At 36.6% G+C, this 14,896-nt stretch overlaps 1 long non-coding RNA gene across 1 annotated transcript; it reads left to right on the top strand.

Annotated features, from left to right (window-relative positions):
- Positions 1–2,505: 2,505 nt before the first annotated feature.
- Positions 2,506–3,593, top strand: LOC144322970 (uncharacterized). Its single transcript, XR_013388539.1, has 2 exons — positions 2,506–2,637; positions 3,256–3,593. It is a non-coding gene; the product is annotated as an uncharacterized LOC144322970 (long non-coding RNA).
- Positions 3,594–14,896: the final 11,303 nt, after the last annotated feature.

The following is a 14,896-nucleotide window of genomic DNA, read 5'->3' as shown; positions in this document are numbered from 1 at the left end:
TTGCCTTCTCATATTTAAGTAGATCAGTCTGATATTTTGCAGAAGCCAAAGAACTAGAATGTTGAATGAAGAAAGAAACTGAAGTTACCAAATAAGAATATACTTACTCTCATGGAAAGTAATCATGGCTTTAGGTGACTGTGTAAGCCTGATGGTTCCAGTGATAAAAATGGAAGTGTAAGTGGCATCAAATATATGCACAAATGCCTCTCTCCTGGGCACACACATGGCCAGTGTTTTACTACAGATTGTGTTCTCTGGGTTGCCAACAAACTCTCATTGAGGATCTATTACACTTCAAGCCTAGGAAAAAAATTCTTAAATAGCAAACCTGATAAAAACCTGTCATTTATTTTAAACGATGAGCAATGTAAGGTGAATTTTAGAGTTTGGCAGATGATTTCTGATTTCTCTGGGCAAAGATACACTTTTATCCGGTGAAGTTACATGGATGTTTTATTATCTCAGACTGTTGTTGGATGTGCAGGGGCTCTCTATATTGATAAAGAAAGGGTCCTCTGTGACCAAAGTTTGAACATGACTAATTCTTCTAACATGTCTGGCATTTAGGCAAGTGCATCTAATAGAGGAAGCAGTGGGAATTATGTCCTTGGAGAAAATAAGGTGCAATAATTTTAATAGACACATTCTGAGGGCAAAACAGTAATTTTCTGATGAAAAGCTATTTCTGGCTACTATTTGGCCCATAGATAAAATATTAATAAAAGACAGCAAAATTGCTATCTGTCTATACTTGCAGTGGAAAATGGAAATATACTTGAAAATAGTATACATACAATTTCTGAGTCAATAACTATGAATATTTTTCCATGGTAAAAATATAGATTTGTATTTCTTTTTTTCTGCATTTTTTTGTATTTATTTTTTTAATTTATTTTTTATTGGTGTTCAATTTACTAACATACAGAATAACCCCCAGTGCCCGTCACCCATTCACTCCCACCCCCCGCCCTCCTCCCCTTCTACCACCCCTAGTTCATTTCCCAGAGTTAGCAGTCTTTACGTTCTGTCTCCCTTTCTGATATTTCCCACACATTTCTTCTCCCTTCCCTTATATTCCCTTTCACTATTATTTATATTCCCCAAATGAATGAGAACATATAATGTTTTTTCTGCATTGTACTCTTTTTATGGACAAGCCATATTGGATAAAGCTTCCCATGTTTTAACTATTATAAAATTATATATTTAAAAAATTTTTTATATAAATGTCATCTATTTCCTTAGTATAAATTATCAGAGGAGGAATTTCTGAGGCAAAGGCCAGTTATATTTTAGAATTTTGAAGTGTATTGCCACACTTTACTTCCAATGTGTAATGCCACATAATATTCACAAAAGTGGTTGGGATCCTCACCACTGCTGGAATTGTGAAGGAATCCCACACTTATTCTTTGCTGATTTCTGAGTCAGTTAGATATATGGATATTAAAATTCCAGTTTTAGGGATGCCTGAGTGGCTCAGTGGTTGAGCGTCTTCAGCCCAGGGCATGATCTCAGGGTCCTGGGATTGAGTCCTACATTGGGCTCCCTGCCGGGACCCTGCTGTGTCTCTGCCTTTCTCTGTGTGTCTCTCATAAATAAATAAATAAAATATTTTAAAAAATAAATTCCAGTTTTATTATGGATAGAATTGTTGAACACATGGCTTTGAACATCCCAATAAGAAATTCCTGAGTTAAAAAAAAAAAGAAATTCCTGAGTTAGTCATATATATCAGATAGACAGTGCTAGATCCAAATCTACTCCATCAACCAGGGGGGAATCTTTTATTGGTGACTTCAAGCTGTCTGAAATCTAGCTGTAGAAAAGACAACATAAAAGGGGAAAGGGCTAGCTAGCATACCCAGGTCCTTGTTCAAAATCTATCCATCAGATAAGTCTTTTCAACCAGTGGAAGGCTAGATAGGGGAGAGACCAGGAAAATTGCACAAAAGAATTATTTTAAAAATCTTCAAAACTTAGAGAAACAAAGCAGGAGAATGACTGCCCATCTTTATAATGTAACTATTTTACAGATTCACCCAAAAATTATTAGGAAAATACACGGGAAGTAGACTTTATTATTTACTTGTTTGCTTAAAGACCACACACCTTGAAGTGACACATTAACTGTTCAGCAGAAAAGCTATCCTAAATATTACAGTTTTATGGCACTATAGGATATTAGTCTTTTGATTGTATAGTGTTTATCCCTTGAATTCTCTTTTGAATAGCCTTACCATCTTATGGCTTAACTGTTGAATAAAATATTTTAGCATGTGTTTGTTGAACAATTGTATGAATTGTGTAATTGTTTTTACTTTTTGAAAATTATTAATAAGGGAATGTACCTCCACAAGGAGAGAAGTATGAAGGGTAGGGAGTATATATTTCTTCCTAATATTCACATATTCACAATATTTCTAAGATTTTCTCTTAACTAATTGGCTTAATATTAAGCTTATGGTAGCAAAGCATGTGCTTATACCCCTTAAGAGAGAAATCAGCTCTCTTTAAGGCAGAACAATCTACCTTCCTAGTTTTACTTTCCCAATGCCAATTCCTTTGAATATCTTTCCAGGACTGTGTCGGACATTTCAGAATTTACTCCGAATCAGAGAACTGGATAAATAGGTGAGCAAAGCCATTCTAAACGTATAACTGAAAATATACCTTCTAATATTTTTCCACTGTCAAGTACTTAGATGTGTTATCTAACACAGGCAACCTAATATCGAATGACATTATAGATATCTTAAAAATTCTTATATTATATAGATACAGAGCTTTTAGAGAATAGTTCTAGAAAATTTATTCATGAAATAAAGTGCTCTAGACTCCTCAAGTTCTGTTTATCCTTTTTTAAACAGTTTTATTGAAGTATAACTGATATACAAAAACTGCATATATTTAATGTATACAAGTTGATGAATTTGTACTATGCACATATCTGTGAAACCATCACCACAATCAAGATAATTAACATATCCATCACCTTTATTTTAAGTACAGGATACTTGATGTTTGGATGGAATTCAGATTTTTTTTCAAAACTAAAGGCTGAGCTGTAATCCTCTAACTTCTATTAATTCCTTCAGGGATTTAAAAGATGTAAGAGTCTAATTTGCCAATTTTCAGAGATTCCAAAGTGCTAAGGAAGCCAATGAATTTATTATGTCACTCTTTTTATTCCTTATGCTGGCATATAGGAAATTACTAAAACTACCTCAATTTTTTTTTTATTTATGATAGGCACACAGTGAGAGAGAGAGAGGCAGAGACACAGGCAGAGGGAGAAGCAGTCTCCATGCACCGGGAGCCCGACGTGGGACTCGATTCCGGGTCTCCAGGATCGCGCCCTGGGCCAAAGGCAGGCGCTAAACCACTGCGCCACCCAGGGATCCCAACCTCAATTTTTTTTAGCAGTTATCCCAGGATGTGAATTTTTCCGAAATATTTGTTGTTTTTAAAATTCTCCACATATTTTAATCCTGCAAGATATTTTTATTATTGTTTTTATACAATGTGTATTTAACTTTCCACCTTATTTTCTTTCTTATTATGTACTTAATGAAGTACTCATGACATTCTCAAGGATACACATCGTTATTTTTCTTAGTTATAAAGAGCACTTTATTATTTTTTCTTTTAGTGCAGGTATACTGATGATGAATTCACTTAGTGTTTGTTTTTCTGGAAAATTTTCTTTCTTTTTTTCTGGAAAATTTTCTATTCCATTTCTTTTTTAAAAAAAGATTTTATTTATTTATTCACGAGAGGGAGAAGCAGGCTCCATGCAGGGAGCCGATGTGGGACTTGATCCCAGGACCCCAGGATCACAACCTGAGCCTACCACTAAGCCACTCAAGTGCCCCTCATTGTTTCATCTTTAATAATTTACTGATGTATAACAAATTTACAAGAAATGTACACAATTAAATTTTACTGGTTAATTAATCTTTACAAATATATACAACCCTATAACCACCACCCAGATAAATATATAGAATATTACCAGCAATCAAAATAAGTCTCTATTACCCTCTGTCAGTCAAGATTCAACCAAAGTAGCTATTGTCCTAACTTTATGTGTATACTTTTTGGCAATATACGTTTTCATTTTTCTTAGATATATAACTAGGAGAGCAATTACTAAGACATGATAACTATGTTTATATAAAACTGCCAGAATATTTTCTTAAGTGGTTATATACCATTTCACATGTCTGTCAGCAATGTATGATACTTCCAGTTGCTCTCCATCCTTGTCATGATTTATGTTGTCAGCTTACATTTTAATTGTAGCCATTCTAGTGAGCGTGTGACTCATTTATAATTTGAATTTCCTCATAACTAATGATATTGAGCTTCTTTACATTTGCCTATTGGCTATTCATGTATCTTCCTTTATGAAGCATTCAATAAATTTTCTTCACCATTTTTAGTTATCATTGTTCACTAGTATATTGTTATGGATATTTGCATCTATGATCATGAGAGATATTGGTAATTTCTTTGCCTGGTATCAGTATCAGATTTATGCTGATTTCACAAAATGAGTGAGAAAGTGTTCTCTGCTCACATGATTTGAAGGATTGGATTATTTGTCCTTTTGATAGTATTCACAAGTAAGGAAACATAAATTTGGAATTTTCTTTGTGAAAAGACTTAGGTATTCAGTTTTTATAGCAGAAATAAAAGTATGCAGATTTTCTACTTTGTGTCAGGTCTATAATTTACATCTTCCACATAACTTTTCCATTTCATCTAAGTTGTCAAATATATTGATTTAATCTTGTTTGCAACCTTCATTTGTTAATATGTTAATATTCAGAGGATCTATATTGCTGTTCTATCTTACCTTCTTTTTTTAAAAAAAAGATTTTATTTATTCATGAGAGACACACAGAGAGAGGCAGAGACACAGGCAGAGGGAGAAGCAGGCTCCATGCAGGGAGCCCAGTATGGGACTCAATCCCCGAACTCCAGGATCACAACCTGAACAGAAGGCAGACGCTCAGCCCCTCAATCACCCAGGCATCCCTATCTCACATTCTTTATATTGGTGTTTCTACCTGGGTTCTATCAGGAGACAGAAACCACACAGTGATTTAAACAGGGGGAGTTTAACATCAAGGATTATTAACCTATGCTAGGTTAGTAACCATAAGATATGAGAATGTTACAAGATACCCTAAGACCCAAGGAGAGTTTAACAAGGAAGTATGATTTTGAAGGGGGATTGAATCTCCAGGTCAGGTTCGAACCTCCTTGCAGAAACTGTAGTTGCATTATACCTGGTGGCAGAGAAGTTTACAGGTTTTCCTGGGCCTAAACTCTTTTACAGTTCTGTGCAAGGCAGAAAGAACACCCCAGGGCACTGACTAGTCTTTGCCAGTGGGTGCCTATGAAGGTATGCAGAGGCCATACAGCTATTACTGTGGGTGGGAGGCCTTCACATCAGGAAGAACAGAAATAGTGATTACCAGCCAGGCTGGGGCTGCAAGGCTGCTGAAGGGCTATGTGTAACTGGCGAGGGGCTGGGGTATATGTCCTCACTCTCATGCCTCTCTCATATGTGCACCTGGCAGAGCTAGCATGTTAGAGGAAGTCACTGAGACTTGACTCTGGCAATTGAGACTGTCTATGTCCAACCCTGTTCTGCAAATGTATGGTCTGTCCATCATTCCTACAGTAAGAGCTATTTCAAGAACATGTCCTCAAAAGAATAAAGTGTTGTTGAGACGATCCGGACTACATATGTGACCAAATCCAATTAAGGGCTCTATATCATCCCATTAGATTTACCACTCTTTCCCAATAAAATGGATTCATAACACAAGACTTGCATATTTTTTACAACTGTAAAAAGGAATTTACTATGCATAATATAACATCACTGCTAAATAAGATAAAGTTATAATATTGTTGTTCTGTTTTTTCAGTTAAAAATTTTGATAATTATCTCTATCACTTGGTTCAAGGTTCATCTGCTATATTATTTTTTAAAATATTTTATTCATTCATTATATATATATATATATATATATATATATAGAGAGAGAGAGAGAGAGAGAGAAGAGAGAGAGAGAGAGAAAGAGAGGCAGAGACACAAGGAGAGGGAGAAGCAGGCCCCACGCAGGGAGCCCGACATGGGACCCGATCCAAGTATCCCAGGACCGATCCCTGAGCCAAAGAGGGTGCTAAACTGTTGAGACACCCAGAGATCCCCTTATCTTCTATATTAAAAAGTAGAGTTTCTCCCAAGAAGCACTGGGAGCCTTTCCCCTAAAATCAGGAACAAGACAGGGATGTCCACTCTCACCACTGCTATTCAACATAGTACTAGAAGTCCTAGCCTCAGCAATCAGGCAACAAAAAGAAATAAAAGGCATTCAAATTGGCAAAGAAGTCAAACTCTCCCTCTTCACCGATGACATGATACTCTACATAGAAAACCTAAAAGCCTCCACCCCAAGATTGCTAGAACTCATACAGCAATTTGGTAGTGTGGCAGGATACAGAACCAATGCCCAGAAGTCAGTGGCATTTCTATACACTAACAATGAGACTGAAGAAAGAGAAATTAAGGAGTCAAACCCATTTACAATTGCACCCAAAAGCATAAGATACCTAGGAATAAACCTAACCAAAGAGGTAAAGGATCTATACCCTAAAAACTATAGAACACTTCTGAAAGAAATTGAGGAAGACACAAAGAGATGGAAAAATATTCCATGCTCATGGATTGGAAGATTTAATATTGTGAAAATGTCCATGCTACCCAGGACAATTTACATTGTTTTAAATAATTTATTTATTTGTTTGTTTGTTTGTTTGTTTGTTTATTTTTTATTGGTGTTCATTTGCCAACATACAGAATAACACCCAGTGCTCATCCCGTCAAGTGCCCCCCTCAGTGCCCGTCACCCATTCACCCCCACCCCCCGCCCTTCTCCCTTCCACCATCCCTAGTTCATTTCCCAGAGTTAAGAGCCTTTATGTTCTGTCTCCCTTTCTGTATTGCGTGCGCTGCAGCAACACGATCAGGGTCTTGAGGATAAGGGGATGAGGAAAATAAAAGAAAAGTAAAGAGATGGGGACAGGAGGGACACAGTAGATGATGTCCAAGCAGTGCCAGCTTTATTCAAGGTTTTACAACATTTTATAGCATGAGCAAAACAAAGCCAAGAAGGTGTTTATTTTTAGCAGGTTTGTGAAACCCTCCAAAGTTCCCCTTTCTCAGCATGCAAGACAGACTCACAGGTGCCAGAAGACCTTGGTAAATAGATAAGCTTGTTGCTCCAGATTTGCATACTTCAAAGGAATATTAGGTATGTTAAACAGACCAGCAAGGACAGACAGACCCTTATTTACATTTATGACCAGGTCAGAATAAGTTGTATCTATTGTGTTATGTGGGAGACCATGTACCAGCAAGCCCTGAGAACCATTGCTCAAGCCCCTCCTCAAGCGTCTACCAACTATTCACCCTTTAGGCTCCTGAACCTTTTGAGTGAATGAGGGACGCAAGTCTGGGCCTGGTTTGGTTCAGTTACTCCAGCTAGTTTGTGGTCGCCCACATTTCTGATATTTCCTACCCATTTCTTCTCCCTTCCCTTCTATTCCCTTTCACTATTATTTATATTCCCCAAATGAATGAGAACATGTAATGTTTGGAGGACAATTTACATGTTTAATGCAATCCTAACAAAATACCATGGGCTTCCTTCAGAGAGTTGGAACAAATCATCTTAAGATTTGTGTGGAATCAGAAAAGACCCTGGATAGCCAGGGGAATTTTAAAAAAGAAAACCATAGCTGGGTGCATCACAATGCCAGATTTCAGGTTGTACTACAAAGCTGTGGTCATCAAGACAGTGTGGTACTGGCACAAAAACAGACACACAGATCAATGGAACAGAATAGAGAACCCAGAAGTGGACCCTCAACTTTATGGTCAACTAATATTCAACAAAGGAGGAAAGACTATCCACTGGAAGAAAAACAGTCTCTTCAATAAATGGTGCTGGGAGAATTGGACATCCACACGCATAAGAATGAAACTAGACCACTCTATTGCACCATACACAAAATAAACTCAAAATGGATGAATGATCTTAATGTGAGACAATATTCCATCAAAATCCTAGAGGAGGACACAGGCAACACCCTTTTTGAACTCGGCCACAGGTACTTCTTGCAAGATTCATCCATGAAGGCAAGAGAAACAAAAGCAAAAATGAACTATTGGGACTTCATCAAGATAAGAAGCTTTTGCACAGCAAAGGATGCAGTCAACAAAACTAAAAAAGACAACCTACAGAATGGGAAGAGATGTTTGCAAATGACGTATCAGATAAAGGGTCAGTATCCAAGGTCTAAAAAGAACTTATTAAACTCAACAGCAAAGAAACAAACAATCCAATCATGAAATGGGCAAAAGACCTGAACAGAAATCTCACAGAGGAAGACATAGACATGGCCAACCAGCACATGAGGAAATGCTCTGCATCTCTGGCCATCAGGGAAAAAAACACCATAAGATACCACCTCACACCAGTGAGAATGGGGAAAATTAACAAGGCAGGAAACAACAAATGTTGGAGAGGATGCGGAGAAAAGGGAACCCTCTTACAGTTGGTGGGAATGTGAAATGGTGCAGTCACTCTGGAAAACTGTGTGGAGGTTCCTCAAAGAGTTAAAATAGACCTGCCCTATGACCCAGCCATTGCACTGCTGGGATTTAAAGATACAGATGCAATGACTTCGGGACACCTGCACCCCGATGTTTCTAGCAGCAATGTCCACAATAGCCAAACTGTGGAAGGAGCCTCGGTGTCCATCGAAAGATGAATGGATAAAGATGCTGTGGTCTATGTATACGGTGGAATATTACTCAGCCATGAGAAATGACAAATACCCACCATTTGCTTCGACGTGGGTGGAACTGGAGGGTATTTTGCTGAGTGAAATAAGTCAATCAGAGAAGGACAAACATTATATGGTCTCATTCGTTTGGGGAATATAAAAATAGTGAAAGGGAATAAAGGGGAAAGGAGAAAAAATGAATGGGAAATATGAGAAAGGGAGACAGAATATGAAAGGCACCTAACTCTGGGAAAGGAACTAGGGGTGGTGGAAGGGGAGGTGGGCGGGTGGTGGGGGTGACTGCGTGATGGGCACTGAGGTGGGCACTTATGGGATGAGCACTGGGTGTTATTCTATATATTGGCAAATTGAACACCAATAAAATATAAATTTATAATAAAGAAATAAATAAAAAATAAAGTTTCCCCGAAAAGTTTAAAACTACTTTTAATATTTTCTACTTTTCTCTTTGTTTTTTAAATTTTTTATTATTTTTGATATTTATTTGAGATTTTATGTATTTATTTAACAGAAAGAGAGACAGAGAGAACATGAATTGGGGGAGAAACAGAGGGATAAGCAGACTTCTCGCTAGCAGGGAGACCCAGACAGTGGTCTACCTTAGAACTTGCTAGAGTATGACCTGAGCCAAAGGGAGATGCTTAACTGACTGAGTCACCCAGTGGCCTATCTATTTCCTCTTTAAATATATCTCACCTCATTCCTCTGCTACATTATATAATTCTTTAAGCAGATTAAGACCTTTATTTTTTGTTATATATTTTATTTATTTATTCATGAGAGACACCGAGAGAAAAAGAGAGAGAGAGGGAAGCAGAGATAGAAACAGAGGAGAAGCAGACTCCATGAAGGAAGCCTGATGTTGGATTCAATCCCAGGACTCCAGGATCACGCCCTGGGCTGAAGGCAGCCGCCAAACCACTGAACCACACAGGGATCCCCAGAGTAAGAGCTTTAAAATAAAATTAGGACACCTGGGTGGTGCAGTGAGTTAAACAGTGGACCCTTGGTTTTGGCTCAGGTCATGATCTCAGGGTCCTGGGGTCCAGTCCATGTGGGGCTCCCTGCTCATAGTCGACTTGAGATTCTCTCGCCCTTTCCCTCTGTCCCTCCCACTATGTGCTTGCTCTCTCTTTAAAATATGTAAGTCTTTAAAAATTTAAAATGTTACAGAATCTTTATGACAGAATTATTACTGGAGACTACCTTAGGACTACAGATCCCTCATTTACTATGTTCACCTTTCGTTTAAAAAAGTATCTTTAAGAATATTCTTTTTTATAAATTTATTTCTTATTGGTGTTCAATTTGCCAACATATAGAATAACTCCCAGTGCTCATCCCATCAAGTGCCCCCCTCAGTGCCCATAAGCCAGTCACCCCCATCCCCCTTCCACCACCCCTAGTTCGTTTCCCAGAGATAGGAGTCTCTCATATTCTGTCTCCCTTTCTGATATTTCCCACTCGTTTTTTCTCCTTTCCCCTTTATTCCCTTTCACTGATTTTTATATTCCCTAAACGAATGAGACCAAATAATGTTTGTCCTTCTCCAATTGACTTATTTCTCTCAGCATAATACCCTGCAGTTCCATCCATGTCGAAGCAAATGGTGGATATTTGTCATTTCTAATGGCTGAGGAATATTCCATTGTGTACATAGACCACATCTTCTTTATCCATTCATCTTTCAATGGACACCAAGGGTCCTTCCACAGTTTGGCTATTGTGGACATTGCTGCTAGAAACATCGGGGTGCAGGTGTCCCGGCGTTTCATGGCATCTGTATCTTTGGGGTAAATCCCCAGCAGTGCAATGGCTGGGTCGTAGGGCAGGTCTATTTTTAACTCTTTGAGGAACCTCCACGCAGTTTTCCAGAGTGGCTGCACCAGTTCACATTCCCACCAATAGTGCAGGAGGTTTCCCTTTCTCCACATCCTCTCCAAAATTTGTGGTTTCTGCCCTGTTAACTTTCCCCATTCTCACTGGTGTGAGGTGGTATCTCACCTTTTTTTGATTTGTATTTCCCTGATGGCACGTGACGCAGAGCATTTCCTCATGTGCTTGTTGGCCATGTCTATGTCTTCCTCTGTGAGATTTCTGTTCAGGTCTTTTGCCCATTTCATGATTGGATTGTTTCTTTGGTGTTGAGTTTAATAAGTTCTTTATAGATCTTGGAAACGAACCCTTTTTCTGATATCTTTAAGAATATTCTTGATCACAATTTTGTCATGCTGCCTTTTTTTTTCTGCCTTGAATCATTTCCATTATTTATTCTTCAAGTCTTTCTAAATATTGTTCCGCTAATTCTCCTTGCATTTATATCATTCCTTTACTGAAGTTAGTAAGGATCATGATGTGTACTCATGAATTCTGTGACCCGTTGTTAATCCTTTTATTTATATCCTAAGAAATAAGCAAGAGAAGCAAGCTTCCAAGAATTCAATCAAAAGAATGACATTTCTACCAAAGTAAGAGAATGAAGATGCTCAGGAATAATATTTTCCACTGAATAGTCTAATCAATTTTACTTCACCCAAAACATGTCAATGTGGACTTCTTTCAAAGAAATTTAATGTTCATTACAAAATCTACCCTCATATCATTACCTACCTTCCTTTTTTCTACACAAAGATTTAAGGACAAGCACAAAATATGCCCCCAATGGATGCTACTCTAGCCTCATTATTTCATCATTTTTTTTCTTCCTGAAAAACTTTAAACTTAAAAGCTTAAAGTGCCATACTTAGTTTTCTGATAATAATTTATAGTTTCTGTTGACAATTTCACCAAAAATATCCTTAAGGCCTTAGGGCAAGTAAGGGTTAAAATGGGAGATTTTTAATAGAGATATATAAATTTAGTTACTATGTATTTTCAGAGAGCCACATTCACAAAAACCCTGAGAATGCAAAGATCTTAAAAATGTTTTATTCAGAGACCATCACTAGATATTGTTTCCCAATTCAAAGTTAGGAAATAACTTCTTTACATTTATTTAATAGTTTACAGAGGCAAAGGAATACCAAAAATGGATTATGGAAGATTTGATGGTTTGATTTTTTTCTAGCCATGGAGATAAGGTGCCCTGTAATTTTTAAACTATCAATGACTTCGATTATATTTGCTAATATGCTATTAGCATTAAATTAAATTAAATTAAAAAATTAATATACTATTAATTTTTAAACTATCAATGACTTCGATTATATATGCTAATTTGCTATTATATATGCTATGGGTGCATAAGAATCAAGGGAAAAATAAACAAGAGGGTCCTTTGTGATTGCTGTATAAAAGCCAGTAATGAGGGATCCCTGGGTGGCGCAGCGGTTTGGCGCCTGCCTTTGGCCCAGGGCGCGATCCTGGAGACCCGGGATCGAATCCCACGTCGGGCTCCCGGTGCATGGAGCCTGCTTCTCTCTCTGCCTGTGTCTCTGCCTCTCTCTCTCTCTCTCTCTCTCTGAGTGTGATTATCGTAAATAAATAAATTAAAAAAAATAGCCAGTAATGAATTGTCTAATGAACTTTGACACACACAAAAAAATACATGTAGTAGTGAGACCATTTCCTTAGAGACACAGAAGTATAACCATAGCATTAAATGTATAAACACAACAATGATATCACAACAAAGCAAGTGCCTGGCTTCTTTTCTAAAGCAATTGAATGTAAGGATTAAGTTTTATTTGATATAATTATAGATTCACATGTACATGTAATAAATAACACAGAAAGAACTCATGCATACTTTACCCAGTTTCTTGCACTGGTCACATCTTATAAGACACAATCTCACACCCAGGACTTTGGTAACCACACAATACAAGTACAGAAAAATTTCATGATCACAATATCCCTCATTTTGCTCTTTATTTTTAGCCAGGCAAGCCTCCATTTCCCTTAGTCTTTCCATCACTGGAATTCACTAATTTGTTCTCCATTTTCTAATTTTGGCATAAACAAATCAATAGTGCACATGACTGTTGGGATTGGCTTTTTGACTTGGCATAATTCCCTGGAGATTTATCCAAGGTGTTATCTGTATCAATAGCTTGTTTCTTTATACTGCTAAATATTCTTCAATCGTATGGATGTGTAATAATGTGATCAACGCTTACTTTTTAAGTGACATCTGAGTTGTTGCAAATTTTTGGCTATTATAAGGCCATCATGAATATTTATGTGCAGGTTTTATCTGGGTTAAAAGACTAGGCAGTATGGTATATGTATGTGTATAATTTAAAAGTACATTTATATATATTTCCATATATAAATATTTATCCCGGATATATAAGTACTGATGATATGATGATATGTAATTTATATGCTCTAAACTCATCCACTTAAAGTATGCAGTTCAATGGTTTTAAACTGTATACATAGTTGTATATTCATCAGTACAGTAAACTTCAATGTGAGAGAATAAAACTATATAGGAGTAATGTTTCTATCTCACTAGATTTAAGTATTATTCTGACATAGACGATGATGTTAGAATGTGTATGGTAAGCCCTAGAGATAACAATAGAAAAATACATCAAAAATATTGTGGAAGCATCATTAAAAGAATTAAAATGATAAAACTGGAAATATTCACTTAATGCAAAAGGAGGCATTGAAGTAGGAATAGAAGAGGAAGGAGTACAATAGACATCTAGAGAGCAAAAAGTAAAGTGGGAGAGGTACATCCATCTATATCAATAATAACATTACATGTAAATGGATCCAACTATCCAATTGAAAAGCTGAGATTTTCAATCTGGAATAATGAGAAAAAAAGGAACCACAGTATATTGTCTATAGAAGATACATACAGATTCAAAAATATAAGCATATTGAAAGTAAAAAATTGGAAAAAATAAATTTAAAGCATCCAACTACTTAACAACAGAGCCCCAAAATACATAAAGCAAAACTGGCTAATGAAGAATAGACAGTTGAGCAATAATAATCGGAGACTTAATTTTCAAAAATGGATAGAGCAACTAGGCTCAAATTCAACAAGGATTTTAAAAAAGACTTATAAAGCAATCAGACCTAATATTCAAATCTACAACACTCAAGTGCAAAACAACAGAATAAAAATTCTTGGCATTGGTGATTTCCTTTTTTTTTTTGTATCTTTTTATTGGGGTTCAATTTGCCAACATATAGTATAACATCCAGTGCTCATCCCATCAAGAGCCCCCCCAATGCCTGTCACCCAGTCACCCCATCCCCCCTCCCACCTCCCTTTCCACCACCCCTTGTTCGTTTCCCAGAGTTAGGAGTCTCTCATGTTCCATCTCCCTCTCTGATATTTCCCACTCATTTTCTCTCCTTTCCCCTTTAATCCCTTTCACTATTTTTTATATTCCCCATATGAATGAAACCATTTAGTGTTTGTCCTTCTCCGACTGACTTACTTCATTCAGCATAATATTCTCCAGTTCCATCCACGTTGAAACAAATAGTGATTTCCTTTATTGAAAAACTATTTCTATATATTTAGTTTTTTGCTTTTGTATATTCTCTTCTACAGTTTTTGATTTAATTTGTACTTTTTCTTACTTCTTGAAATGGATACTTAGATCATTGATTTTAGTGTTTCTTCTTTTTAAAATACTTAAACTATATATTTCTTTCCAAGCACACCTTTATCTGTATCACACAGACTTTAGCACATAATATTTTCATATCATGGAGTACAAATATTTTCTAATATTCATTTTGAGCTCCTTTTTTATACAAATGCTTTTCATGTGTATACTATTTATTTTCTGAATACATGTGAGATGTTCAACATATCTTCATATTGATTGCTTACTCAAAACTTCAATTTCATAAACATTTTTTTCTCTTAAAATTAGTGTTCAGCTTTCAGGAGCTTTTTGTACAATATTTCATACTGATGATTAGGTCTGGTTTGTTACATGAGTTGTTTAGATTTCTATTATATTGATGCTTTGGTCAGTTTGATCTATGCAATGCTGAGATAATGTGTAAAATCACCCACTATGAT

Source organism: Canis aureus, chromosome 11 (assembly GCF_053574225.1).
Source record: "Canis aureus isolate CA01 chromosome 11, VMU_Caureus_v.1.0, whole genome shotgun sequence".
In the NCBI taxonomy this organism is placed as follows: Eukaryota; Metazoa; Chordata; class Mammalia; order Carnivora; family Canidae; genus Canis; species Canis aureus.
Note: the sequence above shows the minus strand (reverse complement) of the source record. Positions and strands in the feature narration are given on the sequence as shown.